The sequence below is a fragment of the Zophobas morio genome, unplaced genomic scaffold (genome assembly GCF_036711695.1).
Source record: "Zophobas morio isolate AGI-343-1 ecotype UQ-CSIRO unplaced genomic scaffold, CSIRO_AGI_Zmor_V1 ptg000029l, whole genome shotgun sequence".
NCBI classification, from domain to species: domain Eukaryota; kingdom Metazoa; phylum Arthropoda; class Insecta; order Coleoptera; family Tenebrionidae; genus Zophobas; species Zophobas morio.
In genome coordinates this window covers 6481876-6509728 of record NW_026972134.1, presented here as the reverse complement: position 1 = coordinate 6509728, position 27853 = coordinate 6481876, and the positions used below count along the sequence as shown (strand labels likewise).

General features: G+C 33.1%; 2 protein-coding genes and 1 long non-coding RNA gene across 3 annotated transcripts in view; 1 reads left to right on the top strand and 2 right to left on the bottom strand.

The window, feature by feature from the left end:
* The window catches only part of LOC135137645 (neuroglobin-like), a 316194-nt gene extending 313011 nt beyond the window's left edge, over positions 1-3183 (bottom strand). Inside the window, exon 1 of the mRNA XM_064067358.1 lies at positions 3066-3183. The gene's annotated coding sequence lies outside the window, so the exon portion shown is untranslated. The remainder of the gene's footprint in view (positions 1-3065) is intronic.
* The window catches only part of LOC135137628 (uncharacterized), a 430031-nt gene that overhangs the window by 16475 nt on the left and 385703 nt on the right, over positions 1-27853 (top strand). The window lies entirely within an intron of this gene.
* LOC135137681 (uncharacterized) lies at positions 24076-24604 on the bottom strand. Its single transcript, XR_010281904.1, has 2 exons — positions 24396-24604; positions 24076-24339 (listed from the first exon to the last, which is right to left on the bottom strand). It is a non-coding gene; the product is annotated as an uncharacterized LOC135137681 (long non-coding RNA).

The following is a 27853-nucleotide window of genomic DNA, read 5'->3' as shown; positions in this document are numbered from 1 at the left end:
GAATGACTTTTTGTCATCTTTAGTATCTTTCCTCTCATTAAAATTGAATCAATATTAACAAACTACAGAAAAAAGCATGGACTAATTCTAATGAAAGACATCTAAACACGAAAGGATGAACAAGTAGAAGAAAAAGAAAAAATAAATAAATGCATTAAAAACATCGCACTTGAAGCAAAGGAAGCACTAGACAAATACATAGTTAATTAGTAAATAGGTGTAGTATTTTTCTGATTAAAATAAGGTTCCTCAATAATTTCGCTCAACTACCCACTCTCTTTACCAGCAAAGAAATAACGATTTATTATAAAATACGCAAATAAAAACAGATTAGATGGTAGATTAGAGATAGAAGAAACTGCAATTCTAGAAATGATAAAGTATTTGCAAGAAATTTGTTACAAAATTTTCAATGGAGTTTGGTCCATCTAAAACCAAATCGTTTGGCTGCCAGGAAAATCTTATATCTGAATTGAAGAACATCACTAGATACTTATTTGCCGGATTCGTTATCCTCTTTTGTAAATTTTGAGCAATTAAATATTTATGTTTTTTTTTTGACGGATTATATAAGTATAAAAAATTTTGCAAAAGAGGGGAAAACACACTGCGTGTAAAAATCTAATATACTTTTTGGAGTAATTGGCGGTGTAAAAACCCCATATTTAGGGTGAATGTAATGAAAAAATGCTTTTAACGAAGCGCAGAGAACGCAAATCCGGAGGTGAGAAAATTAAAAATAACAAACCGTTCGACAGCAGAACACAGTTATCAAAATCGGGAATCGGCGATCCATAACTCATCAACATTACTGAACCTAGTTCATCCTTCTGAATTGAGCTATATTTGCACATGAAACATGATTTCTGGTTGAGATAGCTTACCCCATCATCATTGCTCAGTTTGCACGACTGAATCTTCTAGTTATCCATCAACAAATGATTACAACTACGAGTATGATAATAATTGTTTGAATAAATATGAATCTAGTTATCAAAATGAAATTTTACGTAGAAATACTTAATACAAAATAATTATCCGTCATTAGTTAGAAGCTACTGATTAAGCACTTTTACTGTTCATTGTCTGACAGGAAATTCAACCGTAAAAGATATTTTATAGTGAGTTTTTTATTCTGCTGTCACAAACATTAGTTAGACATCATATCAAATATTTCAGTCGATCGAAGTTCGATTATTCGACGTTCGACTTTCTATGTATTCCAAAACTTTTGATTATACGTTGTCCTAAATTAGAAACGATATTTACTTGTCATAACTGCTAAAATTTATCGCTCTGAAATTAAAGGAATGTCGATAAATCCGAACTTGAATTTGAGTAATTCATTTTTTCGACTTAATTAAATTATAGGAGAGTACAAATAATATTTTTATAGTTGGTTTTTAGGATAAAATTAGGCATCTTGTTGATAAGAAAGAATACACTTATTATCATACAATATCACAGAATTTATCAAATGTTGCTTACCCAAAATACTCGTGGGTTGTGGATTTTTGAGGCACAAAATTTATTCATTATTTATTTAATGAAAATAAAAATAAAGAGAAATTTTTGTTAATCGAACTCAAGCACCTGAAAAAATATCTGATCAACATTGTGAAGTCCTGTTAGTTTTTACTTTTTGTCTGCCTAGGTCAGGCCATACTTTTTTGAACGTACGGTACATAAGTGTACGTATACATAATTTAAAAATTGTCCTTAATTCTCGTAAAACAAACGAAATATATATATAAGTAAAACAAGCATCAAGTATATGCGGCATATGTGGTTAAGGTTAGACTAGATTTAGGAGAACTGTAACCTAATTTGACACGACACTTCCGTCTTTCACGAAATAAGTTGTGAAAAAAAGAGACCCATTCCATTATTAAAGAAAAAGTAGACAAAAAATTCAATGAAATTGAAAGTTTCACCACTTGATAGAGAATTTTCAGACGAGCTATGAATTATTACCATTGCATCGATCGACGTAAAACGTATAAAATACACTGAATAAAAGAAGACAATAATTAAAAAAATATATATTTACGAGCAAATAAGTAGTAAAAGATGGTATTCTTTTTTACACAGGTACAAATTTTGGACAACTTGTGTATATACCAAGTACACTTTCAGGTTTTGCTCAAAGTTACATTACGCGAAGACAAAAACGCCCCTTAAAAATAAATTTTCTTTTAATAAAAAATAAATGCTTTCAATTAGAGAGCGACATTTTACAGCTCCCAAATGAGCGTTCCTTCTTTCTGAAAAATAGCTTTGGGATTTAGTCACGGCTCGTATTTCTCGCATAATCGAGAAGAAAGTTGGGAAAGTGTCAAAAATCGTTACACAAAATTAACAAATACGTCTCAAAAAACAAAGAGTTTGAATTAATGATTCGAGAAAACTCGTTTTCTTTGTTGGCGGACTTCAAAGCAACGATTATAAAAACAAACAAAAGCGGTAAATAAAAAAAACACAATTAAAGGATGCCACAACCGACGTTAAACATGCCAACTGTCACAAGTAATGTCGCTCTATATAATTTTATGAGCTCTCATTAAAACGTCAAAGCCTACTTTAGATTCACAACATAAAACAAAAATAAACGAGCCATCATCTGCAGATCCATAAATCACCAAGTTCTCGAAACGTTATTTCAAGAAAAATCCGCCGACCATAAAAATAGCATCACAATAGACCCGACACTAAGCTCCTTTGCATAAATAAAGCTGGCGAATGTCAATCCCGATCTTCCGACTGAATGAAATAGAAAAACAAGCGTTCTTATTCAGTTCGAGGTAGTTGCAAGAGCAAAACGCGCAAACCGTGACGTCATTCGTCCATTTTTCACGAATTCGTAGCCGCCGAACGAAAAAGCGAGAGGGAAAAAATGAGAATGTTTCTGCTCGGGATGGGATCAAGCGGGATCTCGCGTTAATCCGAATTGATTGCATCGATTATTAAAAAAGTACAGTCGCGGGCAACGCAAATGGAACCGGACTTTACGCCTCGCGTTCCGGTTGCATTTCCGGTGCCCGGACCCGACACAACACCAAACTGACCGTAACCGTCAAATCTTAATCCAAATCATTGAAATCACTGAAAGCTCACTAACACTGCTTGTGTTAGGCAACCCGCGACAGAACAGGCGTTTCAGCGAATTGCCTACCTCGACCTAGGCTGAGGTCCAACTGAAATTCAGCGTCCGAGCGGCCTGAAACGCATGCGCAGTTCAATTCACGGCCGACTGCGAGAGCGTTTGATGAAGAGGGTCTTACGACGTGAAATATTGATTCGGTTATTGTTTGGGCCGGTTGGGATAGAGTGCAGGAATCCGCGTTGGGCTCGATGGGAGACGATGGGGTTCTGGGGCTCTCTGGACGGAAATGGGTCCAAGGGATGACATTACGGGTCAGAGTCTGGAAAACGCCGATAAAATTACTCGTTGAGTGTTTAACGACGACCGTTGCTTAAGAAGGTCGAATTACGCTAGGCGACGGAAGAAAGTGACGCAAAGATTGTTGGCAGCAAAAACTAATTAGTCTTTAAGTGCTAAAGGTCTTTCCAATTAGTGTATTAAAAAATAAAAACTGTTATTAGGAGAGGTTTCTGTGAGTTTACGTCAAGTTAGTAAAATTTATGCTCAAATCACCCTAGAACTACCAGAAAATCAAGTATAACTGACATAACAATCATTCAAAAACAACTGCACTATTAAATATGTCAAAAACAGACACACCTTTCTCACATCAAAGTCAAAATAGTATCAAAACTTCACCACAGAACGTGACATCATTTCCCTCAACAGAGAATAATAACGCAACTTAAAACAAGAACGGCACAGTAGTTTGTAAACTGTAAACTTAAACCACAACTTTCAATTTCTAAAATGGAATACGGAGCAAATTTAAAATTTTCCTTTCAATTTGTGTTTATAAGAATTATAAGTGCTATTATAGGGGTTGGTTAGAGGTGAAAAGTTTACTTTATTTGACGAGTCTAAAGATATTTTTTCTATGGTACATATGTCAAAATGTTATCATCATTCTTGTAGTCATAAAAACAGTGCATTAAGAAAAAACCGCAGTGAAAAGAATTTTCTAAAATTTCTTTAGTTTATGTTTATGTTTTTTATTTACGGAAAAAAATATATAAATAAGGGAAACTAACAAAAGTAAACAATCATTTCCTACCATTACTACAAATACAAAATGATATAAAGAAGAAATAAAAACTGTCATACTGAATATAACAAAAAAGCTAAGCTAAAATAAAATAAAACTATAACTTATTATAATATAACGAACTCTGAGACCTAAACCGAGATTTCGACAATTCAAAAACAGAAATTTCAGATCGATTTGAATATTCGTTAGCAGCTTTCATCATTCTTTTCAGCGGATGGTAATGGGCTAGAGTTGTACTTGACGTTGAAACCCTAAAAATGTTTTTACTTCGTGTTATCCGGCTACTTATTACAGACAACAAGAAGGATAATTTTCCTAACACATATGGTTGATCAATATGCCCATTGATAATGCCGTGAAGAAAGCAGGCATCAGTAGAGAGCGGAAAATATGCAGCAAAATTTTGGGAAATATGATCATATGATATGCATCAAATTTATGCAAATATGCAGTAACTTTCTGAATATATGCAGAGATATGCAGTTGCATATGCTTCAAAAATTAAAAAAAAGCGTAATAACCTAACTAAATTTATTTACAAATTACAAAAACAGCTTTCTCGTGCTTACTTTTTATAAAAAAAAATACATAAATCACATTGTAAAATTTTTAATTATAGATCTCACTGGCACATAAACAACATTTTTAAAGATAATATTTTTATACTAAAATATAAATATAGGTAAACAGAACGAATTAAAAGATAGTAGTAATCGACTATTTAATTACTAATTTGGCAACAATATATTTTTAAATATTTTTCGAAATATTCTAATAAAAAGTTTTCCCGGTGATTCTAAAGTATGTATTTGTAAATAGAAAAACTGCGTACTCCGTCCACAGATGTAAAAATACTTATCGGTTTAGAGCAGGCGCGACAAAACACAGTTCCTTCTTGAAGAATAAGTTCAGGAAAAGGTTTGATCCATAAATTAATTTGAGTTATCTTCGGCATATTGACACACCTGTTTCGCTTTAAATGCTTTTAATGCAAATTTACGATAAAAAATAATAGTATAACGTCCCTTCGACTACCACACAACATACACTTAGTAATGAACAAAAATATTGGGAACGAACGGTATTTCCAAAAGTAATTAGAGCCCGAATTTATAGTTATTTGAAACTCAGGACAATATTTGCAATATGATTCAAGAAATTCCGTCTTTCTAGATAAATGCGGATAGAATGACAGTAATTTTTTTTTCAAATTAGCACAAAAATTGATAAAAATGCAAAATATGCACCTGTTACGTCAAATATGCAGCAGAAGGCAAATATATGCAAATATGCAATTTTTTTATAACTGTATTCATTTTTAATTAGCATGATTCGTTCACATATTAAATATCAAGACTTATATGCAAAAAATAAAGAATATGCAAATTTCATAAAATCCGCTCTCTAGGCATCAGCAATCAATCTTCGCCTAAATAAAATGACTGAATATCTAACATGTTCATTATCCAGTTGTAACTACCCTTAACATGTCGGTGCCCAGATTTGAATTCCATAGTGCGAAGACATTTTTTTTTGGACTTTTTCTAACCTTTCAGTGTCTACCTTTTAAATCGGGGACCATACAGGAGAACAATAATCAAAATTCGACCGAACAAGTGAACAATAAAGAGATTTCAATGCTGAGGGTGAAAGATCGCTAGAATAACGCCAAATAAATCCCCACATGTTTAAAGCTTTTTTAATAACAAACGAGTAATGATTTTTAAACGAAAGGGAAGTGTTAAAAATCACTCCTAAATCCTTAATTTCTGAGACACGTGGAACACTATGGTTTTCTAAATGGTAATCATAAATAGTGTGTGTTTTCGTTGTAAAAAATGAAATTACCTGACATTTATTAATATTCAGAAGCAACCAGTTTTTGTCGCATCAGTCAAATAGTACATTAAGGTCCATCTAAAGTTGTTCAGCATGTTGAACCGAGTTTACAGATTTAAATAATTTTAAGTCATCTGCATAGAACAAATAATTAGAATAACGGAAGCCACAAGTCAAATCATTTATAAATAACAAAAAAAGAACAGGTCCGCAGTGTGTGCCTTGAAGAACACCAGATGTGACGCAAAAAGGAGTCGAAATATAATTCCCAATGGGAACTTGTGGAGATCTGCCAATCAAAAATGAAGATAACCACCAAACCGTTTTGTCATTGAAGCCTAATCTGTGTAATTTCATGATGAGTAAACGATGATTCACACGATCAAAAGCTTTCTCGAAGCCCGTATACACAGAGTCAACTTGAAACCGATTAGCGAGTGCTTCATTTAGGAACGTCTGATATTCAATAAGATTGGACAATGTTGATCTATCAGGGCAAAAACCATGTTGTTTATAAGAAATTACCGACCCGGATGCCCATTGCAACTGGGTAGTTACAATAGAATCAAGCATCTTAGGAATAACAGATTGATTACAGACACTTCTGTAGTTGTTGATTTTATCTCGCTGTCCCGATTTAAATTTAGCCGCAATATAACTTCTTTTCCACAGTTTCGGAAAAACACCTTCATTTAAAGAACTTTTGAATGGAGTGAACAAAGGTCTACACAATGTATATATACAATTTTTAAGGACTACACTCGGAACGCCATCTGGACCAGAACTACAAGACGACTTCAAGTTAGAAATATGCGTAAAAACATCAAGGAGATTAATAGTTAGACCGGCCTCATTAACTTGACTAACAGAATCAAAATCACAATTAAAGTTACGGTTATCATCCACAATATAAACTGAAGAAAAATATTCAGCAAACAAACTTGCAATTTCATAACCCCCTTTTGCTGAACGTTGATTCAGAGACATTTGTTTTGGGTAAGTACTAGCATTCCTTTTCTTGTCACGAATAAATTTCCAAAAAAATTTAGGGTTATTAAAAATACTAGCATTAACGTTGGCAATATATAAATCATAGAATTGTTTGCTAAGTTCTTTACACTGCGATCTTAACAATTTAAAGTACAGATAATCTTCAAATTTGCCGGATTCTTTATATTTAGAATGTGCTGAACTTTTCTTTCTACAAAGATCTTTAAGCTCCTTATATAAATAGGATAATTCTGGGCATTATGCTTTACCGTTTTATATGGGATATATTTTTCAAAACCAACAAATAGAATGTCGTAGAAGATTGACACTTTCTCATCAAGATTAGTACTAGTCACTAAAAAATCCCAACAAATTGAAGCAAAATATCCATTCAAGAGGTTATAATCGCCCTTTGCAAAATCATAAATACAACATTCGAAGAAAGAAGAAAAAGTTTAGGTCGTGAACTACAAAATGAGTGCCTAAATGTTTTTCTATGTGCCATTGGCACAGAAACAAGAAAAGGTCTTATATAAAGTTATTTAGGAAGAACTTTCCTCGTCCCTGAACTACAGTACAACATTAACATATCTAGCTTTTTCGAAAAATATAAAATAAAGATGTGTGTGTAGTGTTAAAGTAAAGGTAAAGGAACATGTTTCAAGAAAGTTTTTTATCATTTTACGAAAAATTGAATACAATTTTCAAAAAATGGGTCCCTCAAAAGCAAAAACCTATCGGCCATTTTCCTGTTTGGAACAATAAAAAAAATACGTTGATGAAGTTAAAATATAAATGGTGGGATACATGTAAAAAAAACAAGCTGCCAGTATGCTAATGAAAATTCTAAGGCGCTAAGAGCTGATATTAAGAAAAAAATTAAAGAAGCGTATACCCTTTATTTGAGTATAATACCACTTTGGAAAAAGAACCCAAAAAATTTTGGAATTTCGTTAAAGCTCGTATTAATAACATTTCATCACTTCCGTGTACTATGACATACGGTGAACATAAATTTGATAATCTCCAATCTATTGTTGACGCTTTTGCGAATTTTTTTGAGACTGCGTGAACATCTAATCAACCATCGGTTAGTCTTGACAATAATGATGGGCTCAACGCCAGTCACTTTGGTATCAAGTCAGTCCATGAAACAACGGTGTTACTAGCGTTAAAGAAACTAAAACCAAATATGACAACGGGTCCAGATTTGATTCCTTCCTTCTTAATAAAAGAATGTGCAATAGTTCTGACTAGACCATTAAATATCATTTCAATTTTATACTAGAAACTGCGGTATTTCCAGTAGTAGCAGGTTAGTTAAAGAAAAGTGTGTCTATGTTCTACTCCAAGAAGAGACTTAAATTGGAGATCTTAAACTTAAGAGAAGAAATTGATTCACTTAAAAACTTAAAAGAAGAAAATCTGCAACTTTAGAATATTGTGTTGCAAATGAAAGAAAAACTTGCCACCTTAAACACAAAAGCAACAGAACATAGTTCAGTTGAGCTTTCTATTGAAAGGGTTGAAAATGTGCCTTCAAAACTTTTATATTATACTGGTTTGCAGCATTCGAAAATATTTAATTGCTTATTTAATTTCTTGTTACCATCAGGAATATGAAATGATTTAAAAATATTCACCACTTCAAACTTAACATACAAAACACGATCAACAAAATTGTCAACGAAAAATCAGTTATTCTTAACTCTAATCAAGTTACGAAGGGGACTGCATTATGAAACTTTAGGAGACATTTTTGGTCTAAGCAAATCGAGTGTCAACAAAATATTTATTTCTAGGATCAATCTAATGTACTTGATTCAAGGAAGTCATAATTTATGGCTACATAGAAATGTGGTTCTAGAAAACACCCCAGCAGAAATTAAAGAAAAATATCCTAAAATGATAGCATTGACTGCACTGAATTCTGTATTCAACAGCCCTCATCCTTGATTAGACAGAGTCAATGTTATTCAAATTATAAAAGCACCACCACTTTAAAATCATTAGTCATGACTAGAGAGCGGATTTCTGTCGGGCTAGACAAGGCCAAACTCGGTACGGCTCGTACGGGATGGGAATTCATTGCAGTTACCGGCTGCACTTCGTTTATTTGAGATTAGAATAACGCTGCTTCGTTGCACTCTGCTGTTAATTCCAGTTCTCATTTAGTTAGCCGTTTGATTAATAAATCGTTAATTGTATTTATGGAATCAAGTGACAATTAAATTCAGTGATTACCTATCACCCGCTACTGAGTCCCGGCGATGCAGCGCGTCCCCACTAAAATCGTGACGTAGCCCGACAGAAATCCGCTGTCTAGTCATGACTCATGACAGACCCAAATGGTTATATTCTATTTGTTTGGCCATTATTGGCAGGATCAATATCTGACAAGCAAATAGTAATTGACAATCTTTAGATACGTCTGGGCATTTCTATCTAATCCTAAGCAGAAATTTTTAATTTTTGCCGCCTCTTTAATCTTCTCTTCATCCAATACAACGCCATCAGGACTTGCACCTAGATGAGTAGCATATGGATGCAATATAAAGCCACACTCACACTTATACATTGTCCTTCGTGTTTCCTCCGAATACATTTTTTTTTGCCACATCTTCATTTTCCACCCCATGCTTGATTGCCTTTCCATTCGACAAATCATTACTCCCAAAAATGGTTTTTACATATTTTGCGTTGAAGCTTCTTCTTTTGCAAATTTCCCCAAATTTGCAAATGAAATTTCTTTAGTGGCATCTTCGGGTGGTCCACTCAATAAAATAATCCTTGCTTCAGCATTATCAAGTGGTACCTTTATAGGCTTCTCATCTTGTTTCGTCCATATGTCTACATTGCTCCTTTACCTTTCTGGATTGTATTGGTTTCCCAACATAGAATTAGAAGGGACTAATACATCTAGAACAATGTAATTAGTATCCTAGTTTTATTACTAACATGAATCTTACTATCAAATAATGCAATAGTTTCTGTGGAAGGGTTGCCTATTAAATAACTAAACTCAGTCTTCAAAAAGCTGACTTGGCAGCCTCTGCAAGATTCAGTATTTCCCTCTTATTTAGAAATATATTGTCATGTCTAAGTGGATTGAACTGCTTACAGTGAATCGGTGACTTCTTTCTCCTGCAGTTCAACGGATTGTAAAATGGTAGGTATGTCAATGATTTTTTCCGGCATTTTTTTTTCCTCGAGGTCTATTCCACATCATTGGTTGTGAGGTGCATGTAACATCTTCCACTTGATTGATCTCTCTACAAATCAAATCTTTGAGATGATATGCAAGTCCCACTAAATGATTGCACGACCTGCTGTTTCTGTAACATAATTTATAAATCATTACAGCAAAAAAAAAAATATTTGAGACATGACCTTTATTCAAATTTCATACCTTCTACACACTACAGCAAGCTATTGTTGTCTTGAAGATCGAGATTTTACAAAAAACACCCAAACGCAAATCACACTAAAAATTTGAAAAAACACACTGAAACGACAAACCGATATGACTCAGTTGCCTCTTGAGGATTTCGAGCGCCACCGATGCAGATTTACGCCGCACGGGGTCACAACGGCGATTGTTTTAAATTATACGATGTTCATTCGCTGTTTTAAAAACTGCGGTAAAGATGTTGGTTGTATACCCAACATGTTATGCGCAAACTTCTATCCCTTACTAACATGTAGTAATCTGTTCGTGTTTACTACTATTCAGTAGATAGTTTCATTATGTAAACAGTCGAAAGATACATCAATTTTCAAGGCCTATAACATTTGTTAATAATTTTCTAAAGTTTTTGAAACGGTCTTACACTTTCTGATTTATCCCCACATTACTAATATGATTGATCCAAATCACCATGAATTTGTGAAAGGCAGATCCACTGTAACTAATCTTGCAGTTAAATCGCAGGATATATGTAAAGTGCTAGATAAACAAGGCCAGGTAGACTGTTGATATAGATTTTTCGAAGGCTTTCGACCGTCTGAATCATGATTTTCTTCTTCTAAACTTCAGTGCTTTGGTTTTTCAAATTTAATAATAACGTCATATTTACGTGGTCGTCATTAGCATCTATCCCATTGTGGTTATAGATCAAAACGGGGTGCCTCAGAGTTCGGTTTTTGGACCGCTAATTAGTTTATAAATGATATCGGCAGAGAACTAACAACACAATATTTGATATATGCTGATCTAAAAATTTTCTTAAAAATTAAAATGACAGATGACTGCATACGCCTTCAAAAAAATCTGGATGTTCCAGTGCTTACTTTCTTATACGTAACAAGAGTGTTATGTAATACCGAGAGATCGAAAAAGAAATTACTCAAAGTTGGCCATACACGAAAAGCCGTTTGTCTTAGTTTAAAATATTTTTTTATTAAATGTCACGTTGACAAAAGTAATTTGCAATGTTATCAAACGAAATTAAAGCTTTTTTGTTAGAATCTTACTTCAGAAATGTGACAACATTGGAAAACGGTGACAGGCAATATTCGGATATGACTTGTTTTCAAGAATTTGTGGAAAATTTTCCGATAGAAGTAGCCAATTATACATTTTACGATGTTTATCAGGTTATTAAAAAAGGTGTAGGTTCGTTCAGAGAAAATGTAAGTATTGAAAAAAGACCCAGTAGCGGAAGACCAAAGAAAAGAACTGCCCAAGTTTTAGACAATGTAAGAGAAATTATGGAAGAAACTCCGTCCACGTGAATTCGAAGACTCAGTCAACGGATTTCGTATGAAACAACACAGTTAATTTTAAAAAAGGATTTGAAAATGTTTCCCTACAAAGTTCAGCTTTAGCATCAAATTTACAGCGAGATTTTCAACCTCGCATTAATTATTGCAATTGAATTCGCCGAATATGAGGTGTTGGTCAACAGAAAATCCTCATGTGTTTGTTGAGACGCCCCTACATCCTATTAAACTTGGTCTTTAGGTGGCGATTTCAAGAAGGCGTATCATACCAATTTTGTTTTATGAAAATGTAAATGCTCACTTTTATGTGAACGATATTTTAACACCGTTAACTTTTTAAATCAATTTTATGGAAACAGAATAATAGGTAGAAATTTATGACCACCCAGGTCTCCAGACTTAACTAGTCCAGACTTTTTCCTCTTTGCATATCTTAAAAACAATGTGTCCAAAAATCGCTCACAAAATTTGCAAGAGTTGGAAATGCCAATTGTGAGACAATTGGAAACCATTACACCTGAAATGCTCGTTCGGGTTTCTGAAAATATGAAACAACGCCTCCCTTTATGTTTAGAAAACGATGGCCAACATTTTCAACATCTTCTATAAATAAATGGTTTTGTTTGTTGTTGATTTTGATTCATTTTTATGTGTTTTAAAAGTAGGTTTCATAACTCTAATTTTAAACTGTGAATTTGACATTTAATAAAAATTTCAATTACGACAAACGACTTGTCGTGCATGGCCAACTTTGACTAATTTCTGTTTCGATCTCTCGGTAGCATATCATTAATCAAGGTTGTGAAGCCAAGCATTCTAAACCAAGCGCAGATTAGAATCCGAGACTCGCAGCGTCGGGGACTCTAAAGCGCAAGGTCTAGAAGCGGCTTTGCAACCGTGGTTAATATATTATTTTTTTCATTAGTAGGCATGAAGCATGATTTTTTACTAGTAGAAACTATAAGACAATAAATTGAAAAAATGAACCTTCATTTTTTGAAGCAAAATGTTGATATTTGAAAATTTTTGATGACAGCAGTATTTCAGAAATTTTGTTAATAATGTCTGCAGAAAAGAACGTGGTCGAAATTGAACAATGCAAACCTTCAGAACTAAGGGAGGAGGCGCAAAATTTCCAAGAAAAGTTACCAATGCAGAGTACAAGGACTGGTGTTCAAAGAACCAGGTCGCTGGGACCTTAGAAAATGTGCTTTTACTCTATTTTCAGGATCAATCAAAGATAAAGAAGCCTTCCACTTTATGGTCAGCTTATTCGATGTTACGCTCTACAATTTCATTAATGGAAAACATTGATTGAAGTCTGAAAGTGACGGTTTGGGACGCAGTACATAATGACTATTGTCGCTTAATTTTGCAGAATTTTGCTGGCTGTCGTATATCTGTTATCTCTGTTAAACTACCATATATTTATTCATTTAAAGAAATAATTACATCAAGTATTTCGTACATAACCTGAATCTTCTTTTTAACCTTGGTAGTAAAGTTGAACTTAGTTTTGGTTTTTCTTAAATTACCTTTTTGCTTAGAAATTTTTTACTTCGTTTTTGAATAGTTTTTCATTTTTCTCTAGTCTGTTGTTTACGTCATCTTAGTTACTTCCCACAAGTATTTGTAATACGACGTTTGCTCTAAACTATATTTTTATATACGTGGTTTGTGTTTTTTAGTTCTTCTTTTTGTTTATTTTCATTATTTGTTCTTCCTCGTAATTCATTTCTAGTCCATCTTTTTCAATTAATATTATATAATCTTCAACCACAAAATTGTTCGCAGTGACTGGGGCTAATTTATTATATACTTACTAAAAGTGTTTTTGTATTCCGTTATTATATCATCTAGTATGCAAATAAATAACAGTGAGCTCAATCCTCCTCCCTCTCATATTCCTTACACTGCACTGTTTTAAAAAGTACTCTTGTTCTAATTGGACTGGTTGAGCTCTCGTATAAGTCTTTATAGTTCTTGTTATATCTACGTTTACTTTCTTTTCTTCAAGACCTTTGTAGATTGTTTTTCTTTTAATTGAGTTGAATGCTTTACTCATATCTATAAAACTTAAAAATACTGTTGTGTGTTACGATTTTTCTCAATTATGACTTAACAGATTTTTTCTGCTGCAATGGGGTTATCCCTTTGTAATTCCTAGTCTCTTTTATTCCCTTTTTCCTGTATCGAGATATTTATAGCGTTCGTCCATGCTTGTGGTATTTTCTTCTTCATCCAGACCATTAATATTTTATGTAATTCTTTCTTTTCTGCTTTTCCTATTTATTTTATCGTTTCGTGCCACGACATCACTTCTTGATGCTTTAACTAGTCGATCCTTCTGAGTGCGTCGTCCAATTCTTCTTCTGTTATTTGTTCCTGATTTTATTCTTCTGTTGTATTTCCATTCATTTCCCAGTCTTAGATTACTGCGGTCTAATTAGCGTCATCTATTGTTCCTTGAAATATTCTGTCTACCGTTCTATTAATGTATCTTCAACATCATTTGTTGTTAATTCCCCATTTTTATTTTTTAGTCGATTCATTGTAGTTGTTTCTTCCTTGTTTCTTAATCCTTTGAGTGCTTTCGTATTTTCTCTGCTGTTTTGTTCTAAATTGTGTCCAAATTTTTCCCAGATTCTCTTTTTGTCTCCCTGATGTTTTCCTTTACTATAATTCTTTGTTTGTTATATTATTTGTATTTCTCTGCAGTTTTATTATCGAGCTATTGTTTCCATGATAAATTGTTTTTCTTAATTTCATTTTTATTTGTTCGCTTCACTCTGTAATCACTCCATATATTTCTCTTGCAGAGTTCTTTAAAAAATTCCAGTTTTGTGCTAAGTTTTTTTTACGTGCCATTTCTTTTTGTTCAATTTTATCTTCTACATTTTCTATATCACTTCCGACGTATTTCAGTACGTCTTCATTTACGTATTTTCATTTTCTCTTTGTATACTTCTCTTCTTATTTTAGTTTCTGTATTATTATTTTTTTTTTGTTAAATTATTGCTTTCATCTCAATTCCTCTTTTTACTCTATTTTTTTTATTCGATTTCTTTCTGATTCGTGGTATTTGTGAAAATGTACTTTTTTAATTTTTCTTTTTCAGAATTTTGCGTCTTTGATGTCTGGTTCATTTTTCTGTGATTAATTCATTATATGTATTAGTTACTTCATAAATTCCTTCACTACTGAAGTTTGATTTTTTTTTGTTCAAGTTTTGTTGTGATTGCTTTTCTTTTTTATAGCAGATTTTACTTAGGATTTTTTTATAATATCTAATATTTTTTAAACATTTTTCTTCTTTTATTTTTAAGTAAACCATTTTGGAATGGATCAATAATTGTCTAAATCTAAAAAGCAGTTCTGTCAAGAGTACCTCGTATTATTAAATTTCGTACATATAGTAGAGTAACTGATACGCAGATCAATCATCGACAGTCAAGCGAAGATCATGTAGGTGGAACAGACCTAGAGAATGATACAGACTTGGTTTTGTTTCACCATCAAAATCAATAATCATCAATGCCTGTCATTACTTGATCTTCGTTCCTAGGTTTTAAAAATTATTCTTATTCAAACAAAAATTACGAATGAATGTTTTGTTAAAAATAAGACGTTGAGAAGTAGAAACAATCTCATCTCATTCGAAACTGATAAACCATTACCTATTTTTAAATTTTTCACACTTGAATTCTAACAACGCCAATATCGTAAATCGCTGATCAGAGTTCATATATTCACCACTTTCAAAAACTTGAAGACGTCATCACAAAATGTTGTTAAGTAAATCACGTTTAAAAGTTTAGAGGGTGTGATATTCTTCTTTATTTTATATAATTATTTGTTCAGGATGTCTCCAGAAAAAAATGGATGAAGCAGTTTATTTTACTGATTCAATCAAAAAGGGTGTATCCAATATTCTCAAAATTCTAGATAGACATCATTGTTCTTATTAGTGTTTCTTATACGGGGCGTATAAAAATGGATATCTATCTTTCGTTTCCACTAAAAAGTTCATCTTATTATTAAATTTTGTAAAAAAAAACATGCTGAATCTGATATTAGTAACTTTGTATTGTTTATTACGTAGTTTAGAATTAATTTTGTAAATCTCATACTAGTTTCCCTCTGATTGTTTGATGATGAACAAATTAAATGTCGCCAAGTGTGTTCTCTAGCTTAGGTTTGGACACCTAAAGCATTTAACATATTAATACTTTTATATATCTACACTAGTTAAGGTAGAGTCGTTGGCTAATTTTTTTGCTGATCCTTTCTGGAGATACTTTTTTATGTCGATCGGTATATTCCCGTCACTTCAGCTTCAGAGTTCTCCATAAAAAGTTAAATCGGCAACGCAATTATTTCTCTTGGAAACACTTCAGTTTGCTTTTCTTTGTAAAAAAGGTCACGTATGAATTGTTTTGAAGTCGACTCCTCTTTCTTTGAAACATCATATACTTGTTAAACTGTTTTTACATGCGAACACTTTTACTCACAAAGTTGTTTCTTTGCTGCTTTCCCGTAGAAAACACATTTGCAAAAAACAACATTCTTATCTACATTTTCCAACCAATTAGGATTAATAGAAGCAAAAGTCGACTCCCAGTTTACTACCACCAAACTTCTCTTGCTTGTGAAAGATTATCTAATACCGCACATCGAGCCATTTTTCAGGAAAGATTTATTTAATAAATTATGGAAGTAATATCTTTTTAGGGGATCAAAAATCTTATTTTAGATACACATAGCGATGATCAAACAGCCTAAAATTGCAGAGCTAATTTTTCATATTCCAGGAGTTGTAAAAAATATACTCCCTAGTTTAAGCTCGGTATGTAAATAAGTGCTTCAATATTTAGTATATTTTTGTGGTATGACTCATTCAATTTCCGGAGGAGATGAATAAATAAATTTTTATTAGGATTTTATCACACTGATGACAATCTTATCGTAACGTAGTTTCACGATCATCCGATCGATAGTTTTCGAGATTTCTTCAATAAATTGACAATAAACAGGACGGAACATAAATTTGATTTCCGTTAAAATGACCCTTTAACAACCCTTACTTCTCCCAGCTAACGCTCTAGAAATAAACCTTGTTACCACGAAGTCCAATCAAGATTATCACGAAACCGTTTCCCTGTTTTCGAAGCAAATAGAACTAAATGTGCAAATCTTGTAAGGCTGTAACGCTACCTACGACATTTCTGGCCACTGGCCTAATGGAGCGTTAATTTTTTATAAGGCTTTATCGACTGGATAAGATATAAATGTTTACGAGACGTTGAAGGCTGCGGAATATAAATTAATCTCGGCTAAAGAATGGAGGAGAAAGATGACGGACTGAATGTAAATTTACCCAAGTGTTTACGTCAAAATTGAGGATTAACTGCGATTCCGGTACCGAGAAATCTTAATTCGATTCAAGGAATGTTCATTACGTGCTTTTTGTTCTGCTTCTGTGGAGTTTTGACGCCTCTAATTGCTTCGTTATGATAATGAGGGGAATAATTTAATTGGAATGGAGGTATGAATGTTGTTATTTGGATGAAATTTGGGCTTTTTATATTAAGTAATTCGTTCTAATTAATTAGTTGGAAAATATGAATTGCCAACTTTTTTATACACTGCTGTGACTTTCTGAACGTCCCCATTTTGAAAATGTAGATATCGATAGATCTTCTACCTCCTTATATGTTAAAGTATTTCCAGACATGATCTAAGTACCTATATTTAAGGGATACTGGATGCTACGTATCTCGTGGGTCTGTATTTTTAATTGATAATGTCATTCAAAACACTGTCTAATCCTTTCGTGATATTATCAACGATACAGCTCCACATTTGGTGGTATGTATTTGGAAAATTGCATTCAGAGAGTCTAACTTCTATAGGAATAATTTTTAGATTTAAAGGTAATTATGCTAATTAATAATGATATTAAGTGATGAAACTTATCTGGTATGGACATCGGGTGGATGTGGAAATGTAGAAAAAAGGTTTGAGAGTCTAAAGACTGTAGTGGAGCACAAAACATAAAAATAGTGTATCAAGCTAGTTACAACATCCTCTAGTTGACAGCTGGTTACTTTGTTCATGTCCTCCCAAATTTTATTTTTTCTTTCCTTCAACTGCTTCCCTTAATTTTCACTCCTGGTATACTGACTAAATGAATAATTATTTTTTAAAAATAAGATTCAGATCTTATCCGTTCAATTTCCCTCGTTTCGTGTATTCTTCGTTGCTTCTTTGATGTCAGCCCTCTTATTAAAATCAGATTACAAATTACATTTTTTTATAGCAGTATTAATTTCTTTGTTACGGCAAACAAGATTTAAAATTAAATTATGATTCCTCGTTGGAAGCAATATTTACTTTGCCCACCCTCTATCGATTGTCGCACGGGTTACAAATGGAGCCTAAAGCAAGGGCTGCATGAAGTGTGTAAGTGCTAAAATTTGTGCCCAAATAAATTGCCGAGAACCCTTGAAACTTATATGAGACAAGATGCTAGCAAATCAGGTTTGTTATCGCCTCTTACTCTCTCTACACATTTCTGGTGTTCATATTCGATAAATTTTATGTCTCGACTCATTTTTTGCCGAGCTGAAAGATGATTATGTAGCGCACGGCCCTGAAAAGATTGCCCTAATTATATCGCTGTGCAGCTATTGTTAAGAAAATTAAAATGCGGACAGAAAAACAGGCAAAATTAAAAAATAATGAGATGAAATTTTCGTGATTTATTAGACGGTGGGAGGTCGTTTTATTTTTTATTATTTGAGTGTTATCGTCTGGAATATTTGAATTTTATGTGATTAAAAGCTTTCAGAGGAACTAACAAACGTACGAAATCCAAGGTAATATCTGTTGTCGAGAGGTGCTTCGCTTTGACTTTGTCAGTTCTACATCTTTTGTTAAAATTATATATTTTTCATCTCACAAATACATGAACGACTGATCTCTTACATTAATTTTTTGTTATTACACATGTTATCACTTTTATGCTTCTTCAGGCTGAATTAAATAAGTAATTTATGCAAATGAATCACTTTCTCGAAATTCCATGGTCTATAGAATACAAAAGTGTTGGTCCCCCATTTCCGTCTGTCTGCCTATATGTTTGTCTTCAGACAGTCTGCAATTTTTTTGGACTGACAACCTCCGCAACTGCTGAATTGATTTCTCATTCTTTACGTACTTCACTAGCACTCGGTGAAATGACGTTTGATGTTGATTGTTTTATAATTATAACAACATAGGGGACCAAACACTAGCTGCGAAATTCTGAAATGTTCAGCTTGAGCAAACGTCTTGGTAATGAAAAATATCATATTTTATTGGAATTTATGGTAAAGTAGTACCCCTAAGTCTTTGCAGTAAGTGAATTTAACAAGTTGTTCCTTGTGCCTGAGGTAATAAGACTGCCTAGCACTATCTTGCCTATGTGCAGGGTGGAGATTTTTTTGTGATTTGTAGATGACAGTTACTTTTTAAACCACTTGTTGACCGTCATAATGTCATTTGCCGCTTCTTGGTAGTTTGAGTAGTCAATAAAAAGTTGCATGTCCTCCGCAAAACGTAATATATGAAGTTTGTAATTCATTTACGATGTCAGTGGTATAAAATGAAAACAGCAATGGATCCACTACCGACCCCTGCGGCACTTCACTTAAGACGGAAGACCTGATTAAGTTGCCCATTTCACTTGAAAGATTTGTTCACCAAGAAAGCATTCAAACTAGTTAAGCAAACTACCTTTAATGTCACAAGGTTCAAGTTTAAGCGAAAGACGGCGACCTTGAACTCGATCGAATACCGTGCAAAAGTCCAAATACACGACATCCAATGATTAACTAATGTCATACCGTTTTGTCCAGTCCGAAAGACAATAGAGGAGGTTACTGATAATTAATTTTCTAAAAATAAAAATCTTGTCATAAATAATAAATTCCATCAATTTTACAGCTATCGACATGCGGACTAACCGGACGATAATTTATCTCCTTTTTTATAAATTGGTCTAACGCTGGCATTTTTCCAATCTGATGGGATTACGGCTGAATTGAAGGGGCTATTGACGAGGAAACTCAGAAGACATTTCCCGTCCTGCAGCTTATTCAGTTTCCGGAGAATAATATCAAGAAGGAACAAGGTGGAGTGTTAACTACTGTTAAATTGCCAATAGCTGATTCAGACGTGATAACTTTAGAGAAATTGTCGGCAAATATATGGCAACAGCGTGGCAATTAAGATCAAGAAGACGAAGTGTTTTGAGAGGAGAGGACCCATGTTTCAATCAACAGTTCAAATACCCTAATCAATTTTCTAGACAACGAGATCATTATACATATATAGGCATTTGGCTAATACAGATGCTATACTAGTATATGTCAATGAATTAACACAAAATTCAGAAAAATGTTCAGTACTTAAAACAGCAAATTTGACGAATTAAATTAAATATTGATTGGAAGAACATCCTCGTTTTGTGCGGATTGACTATCCTTGTCCATAAAGTGCAGCACGTTGTTTTTTCAAGTCTTTTTATATCGTTTTACATCTGTTCTGTATACTTTTATGGGAAACAATGAATAAATCATGTATTGTCCAATAGGATAACCTAATAACAACAATAATAATAATTAAGAATGTTAACAATAGAAACCTTAATATATATTTCAGTTATAAAAACTACAAAATACAAAAAAATTAACCATAGTAAAACAGAAGAAAAATTGACACAGCTAGTATTCCTTCTGTTAGAAAGAGACATCATGTTGCGTCGGACCAGCAGATGTCCATAGGAATTCCTCTTACTGGGTAAACTCTATCGAGTTTATAAAACAGATACTTTAGAAATTTTCGGGGAATCTTGTCTAAGACCATAATGCGTCATGTAAAGTGGGTACCATCCTAAGGAAGCTTATTCCATTTTACTGAGAAAAACAGAGATTTAATGGCACCAATACTGTTAAAATATATATTTGGAGATCCTCATAATAAATCTCAGAATTTTATTACCGGCGTTACCAGTTTCTTGGAAGTGGAGATTAAACGTAAGCTTAGAATCAAAAATGACACCTAAGTCTTTAATGCTAGTTTTTAATTTCCTCGTTAGCGGTGTTGAACCAATGGAGTACGAATCAAACTGATTAATATTACATGTAAAGGAGATGAGCTAACATTTAGCTAGGTTTAAGATGAGATGGTTAGAATGGCTCCAATTCATTAAAGTATCTAAATTGGATTGTAAACTATGAATATGTCCTGTAGATGCTATGGTTGAATATAACTTAATATCATCAGAACAAAGGCAAAGACAAGTGATAGATTCTATTACTACTATTATTCCTATTCTTCATTTATATAAATATTTAACAGTAACGGTCCTAGGTTTGATCCCTGTGGAACTCCAGATCTTGAGACAAATTCATAAGAACGAAAACCATTGTAGAATGCGTAATTGATTCTATTCCACAAATGTGATGTACATGTACTGCAACTGGGAGAGGGTCCAAGCATCTAAATTGGCTATGTTTATGAAGTAAAAGGTCATGTGAGATCAAATCAACTGAGTAATTCGGAATTGAAAACAGATTTATTTAGTCAAGTTTCGGTCAATGCAATAATATCAAATGAATTGTGACAGCCACTGGTATAGAAATCATGCGTTTTGGAATTTAGTCTATGAACCTTTTAATACAATATATAACTATTTGTTAACTATTTGTTAACTTGCTGGACTTTTTAGTTTAAAGAGGGTAGAATTGTGGGAATACCACTACGATACATAATTTTCAAATTTTTATCCCCACTATCAATACGCCGTTAAGTTCGTTTTTCACTGATTTGAATATTCTAATTTGCACTAGGGTACGATCCCGAGACATAAATATCTTACACCATTGCACAGACGCCTTCTAAGTCATGGATCAGCCCTAAAATGTCAGATTTTTTTTCCATAAATTACACAATTTCTAGATATATCAATAGATATTGTGAATCGGTAGCAGTAGGATTTGAATCGGTTGAATCTCAAGTTTTCATTTTTTTCCTGGTCGTTAAACTTTGTTTCGTCTACTCAATCAGCTGAAAGATCTAAATTAACATTAGAGGCACTTTTTCGCCTTTCAGTTGTCTTTTAAGTAATCGAAGAGGGAGTGTTTAGAACTAATACGTGCTAAACGTGGTAGGAAAACATGAAAAAATAACCAGTGGCTTTGCACTTAAAACATACGTCATCAAAATTTAACAAATATTCAATAACTTGTGTCAAAAGGGGTCAAAATGTCCAAAGGAAACCTAGTGCTTGTCTTTTATCACCAGATTTCGGCATTGAGGAAGTGATTCTCATTGCCGTCCGATCGGCAACGCTATTGCAGTTGTAGCCTATAACTTCGGGAATTCTTAATAACATTTACTACTTTTTGTCGGTTTTCCTCAGTTATACGAGTTCTCGTAGCTGTTAAAAATTAACAATGACTGGTCAACATCAAAATTTTCGTGATCTTGATTAGATAAACCCTGATTTGCATCAAACGCCACTGAGGTTATGACGTGGTTGCGACTGCACAGTCGGCCAGCCAAATTTATCGCCTTATGTTCGCCGTCGTTTTTAATATTTGTTTGGGGGATTGCCATCACTTCCGTTGTGCCTAACTTTGGTTATCACAATATACGTTACTTTTGCTGAAAATATAACGGCAGTACGTTCTTATTTACTTAACAAGTTATTTCGCAGTTTCTAATTTAATCAATAAAATAAAGTGACTCATTCTTAATTTTCTTGAGACACCCTGTTTAAGCAAATCTAAAAAAAATGAATGGAATGATAAATCACAAGTATAAATAATTTCGGAGGCTCCCACGGTCAGAATCAATACATGATCGCTTTACCGGTTGGAACCGTGTTAATTGAGTTTTTGGGCTCAACGTGTCGCACACTTTCATAAGTGGCATCATATTCTTAACCCTGCTCCTGAAAATGCCACTTACGAAAATGTGCGAAACGTTGAGCCCAAAAACTCAATTAACACTGTTCCAACCCGGAAAACGATCATGTAATCACACGTGTAGATTCATCACATTTTGCACATTTTAGATTTATTCGGCAAAATTTTGAGATGACGTCATCCGTTTTTTGAGGGAGATAAGTATATATATTTTGATTAAAAATTTACCATGCTTATGATAACTTTAAATCATATGACGAGTTCAAAGCATTCGGTTTTGCAGATTTAAAATTAAATTGCAAAATATTTTTATATTTTTCACAAAAATTTAGACGTTTCGGTTAAAAACTCAACACGGATTCATGAACTACACGTGTAGGACTATGTTACTTTATAGAATTTAAAACCGATTTACTATGTACAATTGTGAAATGACGTCAGCCCATTATTAGTGGGGATGATTGTTAGATAAAGTTTGTTTAGCGTTTTACCATGTAAGTGATGTTCATAATACACGTATAAGATTTGACATCAAGCAGTCCATCAATAGTTTCGGAGATTATTATCTGTCTAACAAAAATTTTCACGGACGGCGGATAGACAGACGGAAATAGCAGACCCATTTTTTCGTACTCTACCCATCTTGAAAATATGCAAGCAGCCAGTGGTTCGATGAATAGAATATGTTATTACAAATGAAAACTACTTTTGCTTCTAACAACTTAAGATTTTTGTTCAAACAACTACGTAAACGGTAGCATGCATTAGTACAACGAACTTGTTGTGTCATTCCAGTTTGCTAGATTGCGGAATATTTCATGTTCCCTAATACGACCTTTCCCGGCTTCACATTATCAAGTAATATTTTGTTTTATTTGTTATATATAACTGTATGTCACAAATGTATGCAATGCAAAATAACAAAATTTTTGGTGCCCTAGATGGTGAAGTTGATAATTCTTGGATAAAAGACTGGTGATGAAGAATTTTAAAAACATTTCTTAGGCAAAAATTATGTTTTTGCTGGTACTAATGCAATTGTTATCACAAGTCCCAAGTGATTAGTTTGCACCCAATTTTCAATATAATTATCTCACGGAATGAAAGCGCAATGACACATACAAAGCTTCTAACCAAACAAATATGAAATGTTAATGAACGAAAACTGATTTTTTTTACAGTCTAAAGATTGTTTGAGGAAACTTCGTAGAAAAGTTGAAAATCAACTTTACTCCTGCTTACCTTAACTCATGCTAAACAACGCTGTCAAGAATTTTATAATAAGTAAGTAGATTATAGATAGCTGCTGTCTCACAACCAGTTGAACCAAGTCTTTGGGTTCCAAGATTTAAATAGACAAACTTTCTTCACTTTTTAATCAGCACTTTAATAAACAACGTCATCAGAATCAAATTAAATTCACAAAAAAATTATCGTCTACCAGGGTCAGAAATGGCAGCAACTTGAGTAGCATCACTGCTCAGTTTGGAGAAAAATTCGGCTAAGGATTTGTAAACCTCAGTGTGATCCCCATTGCCAGATACTAGGTTGGGACGCATATACCAGCCATAGGCGGTGGTCAAGACAACAACGAAAACTAAAAGAGTGGCGAATTTCATTTTCAACTGAAACAATAGTATGCAAAATTAAATATAAAATTAATTCGTTTAAGTTTACCTACCTTGTTGTGTTCTGAAACAACCAACTAGAAGTACTGTCCGTTGTTACTGTATACGACTGTATATATACATCTGTTCAAGCCTAAATCGAATACCTACTCACTACTTCAAAAATGCTTCGTAATTCAATAATTAACTCACCCTACCCCACTTAGATAATAAAATAATGTTACGACTAGAAAGAAAAAATACTAACCTAATATAAACTGCACAGTGATACTGCTGTATTAAAGATAATAATAATTTCTGTAATATTGGGTGCCAGCCTAATATTTCATTAATCAAGCTTTATTAAATTATGATAAGCAAAAGTTAAATAACAACACCGTGATTTACGACGAAATATTATACAAATCAAATTCGATTTAAGTTTGAAATGATGACCTCTTGCTATAATAGAATAACTGTATTTTTCTGTTTCTGTCACTCCACGTTTCGAAACATCTTCATCTTCAGGCATTTTTTAAATACAATTTCAGACCAATTTTATTTCACCTATTTCTTGCATTTTACTCCAACTTAACGTTTCATGTCTATTTAAGTAAACTGTCGATTTAAGTAAAGCTCCGAAAAAGTCGGCAGCTATTTGAGAACAACGTATGATAGCACGTAGACGTATATTGACATAAAAGCGTATTTTCATGAATTAATTAATAAAAATTGTAATTCGAATTATCAAAATCTTCTGTGATTTTTTTTAAATTTCTCTCATCTGTTTGTGATTTAATGAATTAATTATATAGTTGTAAACTTCATAGGTACGTTAAGATTGTCAATTAATTACCTATCCATTAATTATTATCTACCCATGCTCTCAGAAAATTAATTTAATATAATAATAATAACAACAATACATTTTTTGTAATGATTGCCCCCAAAATGCTAAGAGACGTCAAAATACAAATAAATAACAACTTAATATGAATTGTAATCAAAATTTAAATTTCAAAATGCGTTAAATGGATAACTTAATAGCTAGGATGTTTAAAATGAGAAAATTCAAACTGAACCTGTATTTAAGAATGAATAAATACATCTGGACTTATTGAAGATTAATAATATAGAAATTGCCTTGATCTTTTAAGAAATAGGTTATTTTTAGAAAGCCAATTAATAAATCGTTGGGCGTGTTTTTAAAATTCTTAATTAAGTGAAAATGGTGAATATGTCATTAATAAAAACTGAAAAATTGAATCGGGCCCATGACGAATCCTTGAGGCACACCACAGTGCAATAAAGAGATAAAGGTTTTACAAATACATCGCTTTCAAAAATTATGTTTCAAATTAACAAACTTGAGTCCAGGGGATCTCCATATATTATATTTAAGTCTGATCTGTAGTTTTTAATTTAAAAAAATTGATATAATTCTTTAAGGAAGTGCTGCAATAGTTTGTGTTCTGAGATAGGAAGTACCCTGAATAAAAGTATCAGTTTTCTTGTGATATTTCTTCTCTTACCTATATATAAAAACGAATGTTTGTTTGCGACAAAACTTTGATGAATTGTTGTTCACACGCCCGCCAAGGTTTTTGAATTAGTTCAATAATTTTATAATGATTCGTTCATGTGTTTTCTGCGTATGAGTGCGCATGCTCGGTAGAACTGAACTGAAACAAATGCAAAAAGTAACATTTGGATTGCCGGTTGATATTAGATAATACTAATTAGATAATAAATAATACAATATCACCGGCATTGCCTTTATTAAGAATCATGCAACGCATGCTGAGTATCAGCTAGTCATTTATAAACCTAAGAAATTTGCAACTGAGATAAATAACTCCCGTGTTCTAAAACGAAACGAGAAATCGACCAACTTCATTCTTCTTTGTTTTAAGCCTCCATGCCGTTTCACTGTTGTAATGGCAGCACCAGAATTGGTCAGGAGGGTCGCTGAAGATGGCCAAAAGCAGTGGTCATTGTAGGTAGCATTCAATGAAAAAATTAATGATTTCTATACGTGTTTAATCTATATAAATTGACAACGCAGAGTTGAATCTCCATCCGTGCGTCCCTGGGTCGACACACTCTTTTTTTAACTATATGTGAGGGGGAATATCTAACACAACTTAAGGAAACGGAAATAAATGACCAGTGTTTTAAATAAATCTGTACAGATTAAAGAGACCTACCTTCATATTGACCTAGTATGTCCAGCATGTTAATTTTAATTATTGATGGATATGTGATCATGATCATATTATATCAGTTTATAATGCAAGGGATTATAAGCATGAACGAAAGTTTAGCGCATGAGCGCAACGAACGCGATAATTTCATGAATGCCACAACCCCGCATTAAAAACCAATATCATACGCTATTTTACCTCCGACTAGCAGCTTGTGGAAACATGATTTACTTTTAAAAAATTAGATTGTGGTTCTATTAAAATTATTTATGTAGAAGCAATCCTCGAACGATTAAATGTGGTTCCTGTTTTTTTGGTAATTTATTTTTAAAAAATTAATTGTGAAAAAGATTTTAGTTTATATGAAGAAATACGAAAGAGGGCGGAAGAAGTTGTATCCAGTCTCGCAAAAAAGTCGCAAGATATTTACAATTGAATTTTTTTTTTACTGAATGCGAAAGAATAATACGGAAATAGTTATAGGTTATAGAACATGTTTTGTTGCCTATTTCCTTGATTAATTACAGTTTAGATGTGCATCTTATTTTTCAGTCGAAAAATTACAGGTCGTTATTATGTGTACTCTAAATTGAAATATGGGTACGTTATGCATCAAAAACAATATTGACATTGTAAGTTTTCTCACCTTACTGCATTTTTGGAGAATTGTTCAGTTGGTTATTCAGCTGAAAGTCTTTAGTATTTCCGAAGAAGCAGTTAATAAATTCTTTGAATACGGCTCCAGACGAACACTCCTCTGAAGGTTTTGCAATTTTAAGCTACCCGGTACTTGTAGACGACATAGAATTGTACAATTAGTGTTGGTGATGTGAATAAAGAAGATTTAGTCTTTGTGGTACATTTTAAGGATACTGAAACTCATAGAGCTAGAACTTTCACAACTTTGAATGATGATAACTACATTGGGCTCATTAAGAAGTACATGAATTTAGTAGCAAAACATATGAAAATTGAAGAGTTATTTTTATTCTATAGTGTTGCAAACGTACGTGTAACCCTCTTGGCATTAATATTGTACGACGCCTGTGAGATTTCTGGTATGTACGGCTCAGTGACTCATCATCGGTGACGGCGGCGCTCGAATAAAGAAAAACCGAGGGCGACGTTCGGGAAGAAGTGTACAGCTGTTTAAATAGAGACCACTGTCGGGAGCAGTATAGTCTATCTAAACCAGGAGTCGATTAATAAGTTCGAATTCGATTAGTTTGTATAAATTGTTAAGTTTTACCCATCAACGTAACAATACATTTATCTAAATACCTCGGAATTTTGCAAAATAGTTCCAGATATCTAGGGCTCACCAATTC